Source organism: Saimiri boliviensis, chromosome 6, assembly GCF_048565385.1.
Source record: "Saimiri boliviensis isolate mSaiBol1 chromosome 6, mSaiBol1.pri, whole genome shotgun sequence".
Classification (NCBI taxonomy): domain Eukaryota; kingdom Metazoa; phylum Chordata; class Mammalia; order Primates; family Cebidae; genus Saimiri; species Saimiri boliviensis.
In genome coordinates this window covers 69,317,061-69,324,242 of record NC_133454.1, presented here as the reverse complement: position 1 = coordinate 69,324,242, position 7,182 = coordinate 69,317,061, and positions in this window count along the sequence as shown.

The window sequence follows — 7,182 nt, the reverse complement described above, 5'->3', positions numbered from 1 at the left end:
CACTGCATGTCAGCATGGGTGACAGACAGAATAAGACTCTGTCTAAACAAACAAACAAACAAACAAAAAGGCCTCTATCAAAAAGACAGAGAATAATGGATGCTGGAAATAATGTGGACAAAGGGGAACCCTTATGCACCATTGGTGAAAATGTAAATTAGTACAGCCACTAAGAAAAACTTTATGGAGGTTCCTCAAAAAACTAAATATAGAACTGCCATATGATCCAGCAATTCTAGGAGTAGGCATTTACGCAAAAGAAAGGAAATCAATATATCAAAGAGATACCTACATTCCCATGTTTATTGCAACACTATTCACAGTGGTCAAAATACAGAATCAATTTAGGTGTCCATCAGCAGATGAATGGATAAAGAATATGTGGTACATATACACAATGGAATATTATTCAGCCATTAAAAAAATCAAATCCTGTCATTTGCAGCAAAATGGCTGGAACTGGAGGTCATTATGTTAAGTGAAATAAGCCAAGTACAGAAAGACAAATGTCATATGTGGGAGCTTAAAAACTGGATCTCATAAAGATAGAGAGCAGACTGGTGGTTACCAGAGGACAGGAAGAATAGGAGGGAAGGGAGATGAAGAGAGGTTAACTAATGGGTACAAATACAGTTTGATGGAAAAAATAAAACCACGTGTGTCAGCTAGGATGTCTTTAGCTCCAAGTAACAAACCAAAATTCAAAATGGCTAAAACACGGCAAAGTATATGAGGAAAATGTATCATCTCATATACTAGGAAGTCTAGAAGTAAGGAAGTTTCAGGATGGGTTAATTCAACTGTCACCCAGGCTGGAGTGCAGTGGCATAATCTCGGCTCACTGCAACCTCTGCCTCCCAGGTTCACATGATTCTCCTGTCACAGCCTCCCGAATAGCTGGGATTTCAGGCCCATGCCACCACACCTAGCAAATTTTTTTTTTTTTTTTTTTTTTTTAGTAGAGACAGATTTCGCCATGTTGCCCAGGCTGGTCTCAAACTCCTGACCTCAGGTGATCCACCTGTCTCGGCCTCCCAAAATACTGAGATTACAGGCATGAGCTACCATGCCTGGCAGCATTTGCTATTTACAGTGGGAGATAAGCCTAGAAAATAGCATTTTGGGGTCAGCCTGGGACACGTCCAACCAGCCAGAGCAGATAATTGGCTTTGACTTTGGTAGGAAATGAGGAGCTGCTCAAGACTTTTGATAAGAAACATGACATATTTAGCATTATGTTTTAATATATAGTAATTCCACAGGTACAAGCAGAATTGAGGTGGGAAAAGATGGAGGAGCAGAGAGATCAATATGAAGGCTTAGGGGATCCCTTTTCTCCGACCATATAGTGAAAGCACTTTTTCTAAGACCAGCAGAGCTCACTGCAGAAAGGCAACTTCAATGGCTTGGGAGGAAACTCACACCTCACTAGGGTTCCCACCCAGCTGGGAGCTCACACATGTCATAGTGTACACAGCAGAGGTGCTGACAGGACCAGAGGACTGGGATCAGTTACATGGGGAGAGGAGGTAAGACTGCCAGAGCTAAGCTGCAGAGAATCATCACTGAAGACAGGAGGCCCCCAAGGAGGCCAAGGCAGCCTCCTTTCACCAGCTACATGGAGCTCAGAAGCAGCAATTCAAGACTCTGGGAGGCCAAGGGGGTTCAGATTAGTGGAAGTGCAGTGCAGTCCCAGGGTGTGAGGGTGGGGCGGGGGGAAGCAGGAACAAGTCTGAAGGACCCAGCAACCCTCTTACTGAGAAGCTGGGTGAGTTCTGCATGAGTACAGGGAGTGGCTCTGGTCTTTAGGCCCCAGAACCTGGACTTGGGGGTTGTGCCGCATTTCCTCTATGCTGTCACTGGTTGCAGAGAACTCCTACCATTAACTGCCTGTGGCCCCTGACAAGCTCTTTGTTGTGTCCTCCCGATTTCTTTCTACTTGATTCATCACTTATTTGAGGCTCTGAGAGTCAGTGTTGGCCTCTCTTTGACAATCTCTGGCCAGACACGTGCATGTCTCCTACACCTTCTTTAAGACTAGCACAGCCAGCACATTCCTGCTTGACGGTCTGTGAGCATCATAAGGTTTTACAAAAGTAAGGTGGCCCAGTGAAGTCATCATTCTTTATACAGCAAATCCTGCAGGTAACATAAACAAGTGAAGAGAACTGAGTTTAAGAGAAGGTTGCAGTGTTTTAATGGATATACTGTTTCTTTATTTCCACAAAGAAACATGCTTTCTCATTTTCTGAAATGCCTGGCTCTAACCTTCATCTCTTTACTTTTCACAGAGATACTGGTAGTAAGAAATATTTCTCCCCCTAAAGAAAGTCAAGAGGGCAAGTATGAGGACAAAAAGGTGTGGTGGAGACTAGTGAGTCACAAAACACGTATGACACCTAAGAAGGACAAACAATAAATGACACCCTGATGTGGCCAGATCACCTGATTTTTCCACAGAGGCTGGAAACCCAGAATTTTATGTGAAATCTCCCAGTTCTGGTTGGGCACAGTGGCTCACGCCTGTAATCCCAACACTTTGGGAGGCCGAGGTGGGTGGATCACCTGAGGTCAGGAGTTCAAGACCAGCCTGGCCAACAAGATGAAACCCTGTCTCTACTAAAAATACCAAAAAAAAAAAAAAAAAAAAAAATTAGCTGGACATGGTGGTGGGTGCCTGCAATCCCAGCTACTTTGGAGGCTGGGACAGGAGAATTGCTTGAACCCGGGAGGCAGAGGTTGCAGTGAGCCGAGATCACACATTGCACTTCAGCCTGGGCGACAGAGTAAGACTCTGTCTTTAAAAAAAAAAAAAGAAAGAAAGAAAAGAAATCAACCCCCCAGTTTTAAAACACTGGCAAAGCAAATGTAAAAGAATTATGTGGGATGAACAAAGCCCATCTGTGGGCCAAATCCTCATAATTTACAACCTCTGTCCTACAGGGTCAGGTCTAAGCTCCTTAGCTTGGAGCTCAAGGCATCCATTCCCTGATATTTGTTCATTTCCCTCCACTTCTCAACTGCACTTTCACCCTCTTCTCACCACACCAACCCACCTGTGGTGCCCATACCCCGGTCTCTCCTGTCTTCATTGCTCTGCATTGCTGGTCTCTGTCTATAATGCACATTCTCCCTTTCTCTGCCTGGGACTCTCCTATGCAGTTTCTCATTACTCAGATCAATCCATACTTCTTTTGAAAACTATCCTTCTCTTTCTAAATTTAGGTTATCTTCATTCCTTTTTTTTTTTTTTTTTTTGACAGAGTTTCAGTCTGTTGCCAGGCCGGAGGGCAATGGCATGATCTCAGCTCACTGCAACCTCTGCCTCCTGGGTTCAAGCTATTCTCCTGCCTCAGCCTCCTGAGTAGCCGAGACTACAAGCACACGCCACCATGCCCAGTTAATTTTTTGTATTTCAGTAGAGATGGGGTTTCACCATGCTGGCCAGGATAGTCTCGATCTCCTGACCTTGTGATCTGCCCCCTTGATCTCCCAAAGTTCTGGGATTACAGGTATGAGCCACTGTGCCTGGCCCACTCTTCATTCTTTCTATGCTTCCGTGGTACCCTAAACTTATTTCAACCAGATCTCTCATTACACCATCCTGGAATTGCTGGTTGCCTTGTCTGTTGTTCACCAGCTTGAGAACACCCTGAGGGCACGGACTTTCATAGTCTCTGACCTGAGAACCTAGGGTATGGGGTGAGAAATATGCCAAGAAAGTGAAAGTAGTTTAATCAGAAGGTAAAATTAAAATTCAAGTAAGATAGTCAGAAGCCTGAACATTTGAAGGTCTAAGAGGTGATAGCAAATCATAAGCAGAGGTGAAGGCCATGAGTCAATAATCAGGATAATTAAAACAGGTTTGAAAGTGAAATGCGGTGAATGGTTTAAGATATAAGCTGTGGATGAGGTGAGGGTGTCTGGGACCTGATTTTACAGGGTGCTGAGAGTGTGACAGGCAAAGAGATGGGTCTCACTGCCTTAATATGTTATTCCTGGGTTCTACTACCAGCTTGATAGTCTGATGAGTTTCTCTGTTTCAAGGACTCATTTTCTCAGCAAACATCTACTGGGTATCTACTCTGTGCCAGGCCTTGTTAGGCATCATAAATATAGAGGAATCAGATATGACCCTTGTCCTGGAGCTGAAGGTCTAATGGAGGAAATGGACATATAAATAGATAATGAGAATAAAATGCAATCTATACACAACAGAAAGAAGCACATGGGGACTATGATAGCACAGAGGAAGGGCTCCAGATTCACTAAGGCACAGAAATGGTAATTTCCCTGAGGCCAGACAGCTCCAGAGGTGCAGACTCAGAATTAGAGCCCAGTACTGTTAAGACTTACAAGTCCAATTTTTTTCCACTGCAGGAAACTGGGAGAAGACAGAAATCACTTTATGGTTATGGAGGAAATTTGTGTGTGTCAGCTTGGTTAAGCTGCAACTGTATGGTTCTAGGTTAAAGTCAGTTAAGTGTGACAGTTGCTTGAGATCTGGGAGGCAGAAGTGAATCGGCAGCCATTGCTCTCTGAAGGTCATGGGGGTTCGTTACAGCAACAATTGAGGAGGCACCAGCAGGTTCACTCTCCTCCACTCCATATCCAGCTCTTCCTGACGGCTGACCCTGCTGACCAATAGTAGTCCAAACCCAGCACCAGACATTTGCAGTGGATCCACAGCCTTCTGTAGACGTCTCCATCAGCTCCTCCTCTGTAGCCCCCTGACAGCCTTTGAGTGTGCTTGGCTGCTAGGATTAGCTTCTTCAGTGGAAAGAAAAAAAAGAAGACAGAAAAAAAGAAAGAAAGAAAACCAAAAGAAAAGTAATGGAATAGACAGAACAATGGACTAAGGTTAGAAGTTTAGCTTCACCAACATATCCATAACTCCAGTACCCTGCATTTACTAGTTCAGAAAATACTTGTTCAGTTGGATTGAATGTTTAGCTTGCTTTAGGTTCTTTACTGGTACAGGTATCACTGCAAACAACAGCTTCTAGGAAACTTTTGTTTTTGCTTCTGTTTTTTTTTTTTTTTTTTTTTTTTTTTTTTCCCTATGGTCAGTTCAAGAACGTAGAGTCATTTATGGCTCACAATTTGAAGTTCTGACCTAGGACAGCATCTGTTGTGTTGGCTTTATGTGCTTTTCATCTCCTGGGGTATGACAGATCTTCCTCTGGCTTCGATTTTTCTCTCACTCTCTCACCTTCTGTCCCTTGCAAAAAACCGAGAAAAACCTCACTCTTGTGCATTTACTCCAAAGAAAGTATTTCACACTCTAATCAGATAATCAAAAAAGACATATTGGGTAACCCTTATGGGAATGCTCCTCTGGCTTGGCTAGGCTGAAGTGGGAGAAACAAAAACATCTGGAAATTGAGGCTCTGCTTACTCGGGTTGGATGGACGGCAATCAACTCTGAAACACTTAATTGCATGGAAATTTCCTCTTTGCTGCTTAGACCATTCAGCTTTTATTGGAAGAAGACATGGTACATGCTCACTCATCTTCTGGAAAGCTGGATTAAATGTTATATTTCAATTAGAAAGCCATTTACGGAATGTCTGTCCTAAACTAGTTCCTCTACTAGTTGCTGGAGATAGTGCCTTGAGGTGTTCTCAGCTTATGGGGGAGGGTAACACAATGAGTTATAGCACAAGTCAGCATATAAGTGCCAGAAAAGAGGCGCAAACAAGGCATTATGAAACAGAGAATGGGGCAATAGCTGATAAAGAGGTGGCGGAGTAGGGGGAAGAAACCTAAGAGAGATGTTAAAGAATATATAGGCAGAGGAAACTAACAGTTATTAAGCACTGAGGTTTTACAGAGGAAGGTGAACAAGACTATCAATCATGCATTGATAATCTATCCTGTGCCATTCATTGAGCTAGGTGGTTTAAATATTTTATCACATGAAATCTTCCCTAAAACTGGCCGGGTGCAGTGACTCACACCTGTCATCCCAGCACTTTGGGAGGCCAAGGTGGGCAGACTGCTTGAGCTCAGTGTTTGAGACCAGCCTGGGCAATACAGCAAAACCCCATCTCTTAAATAAATAAATAAATCTTCCCCATAACCTACCTGGAAGAAACTGAGGCACAAAGAGGTACTCTAATTTGTTTAAAAACTTGAAAGAGGTAGAATTGGGATTCAAATCTAGATTTCCCTGACTTCCAGGAACATTCTCTGCTCCCCCTTGTGCTTGGATAATTATTTTCAAAAGACAGTGAGGGCCGGGTGTGAGGGCTCATGCCTGTAATCCCAGCACTTTGGAAGGCCAAGGTGGGCAGAACATCTGAGGTCAAGAGTTCCAGACCAGCCTGACCAACATGGAGAAACCCTGTCCCCACTAAAAATACAAAATTAGCCACACATGGTGGCACATGACTGTAATTCCAGCTACCCGGGAGGCTGACGCAGGAGAATCATTTGAACCTGGGAGGTGGAGGTTGTCATAAGCCGAGATCGCGCCATTGTACTCCATCCTGGACAACAAGAGTGAAATTCTGTCTCAGAAAAAAAAAAAAAAAAAAAAAAAGAAAGAAAAGTGAGATAGATTATGAAGAACAAGAAGGATTCTGACAGACTTTGAAATGCTAGAAGGTGCAAGGGATGAGGTAACAGAGTTCTAGGCAAAGAAATAATCAGAGGAGGCCAGGCGTGGTGGCTCAAGCCTGTAATCCCAGCACTTTGGGAGGTCGAGGCAGGTGGATCACGAGGTCAAGAGATCGAGACCGTCCTGGTCAATATGGTGAAACCCTGTCTCTACTAAAAATACAAAAAAAAGTAGCTGGGCATGGTGGCACATGCCTGTAATCCGAGCTACTCAGGAGGCTGAGGCAGCAGAATTGCCTGAACCCAGGAGGCGGAGGTTGCGGTGAGCCGAGATCACGCCATTGCACTCCAGCCTGGGTAACAAGAGCGAAACTCCGTCCCAAAAAAAAAAAAAAAAAGAAAGAATCAGAGGGGTAGAACCACAGGGCAGGGTGTGAAGGTGCAAGACCTGTTTGAGGCACTGCAGGCAGTCTAGTGTGACTGTGGGAAGACACTGCCACAAGCCCATACTACTGTCGTCTCAAATTCAACAGGCTAGTCAATTCAACACTGCTGGGGATTCAGAGCTCAAGAGCCTCAGTCCTTGCTCCCAAAGTCTCCAATCAATTAATTAATGATCTG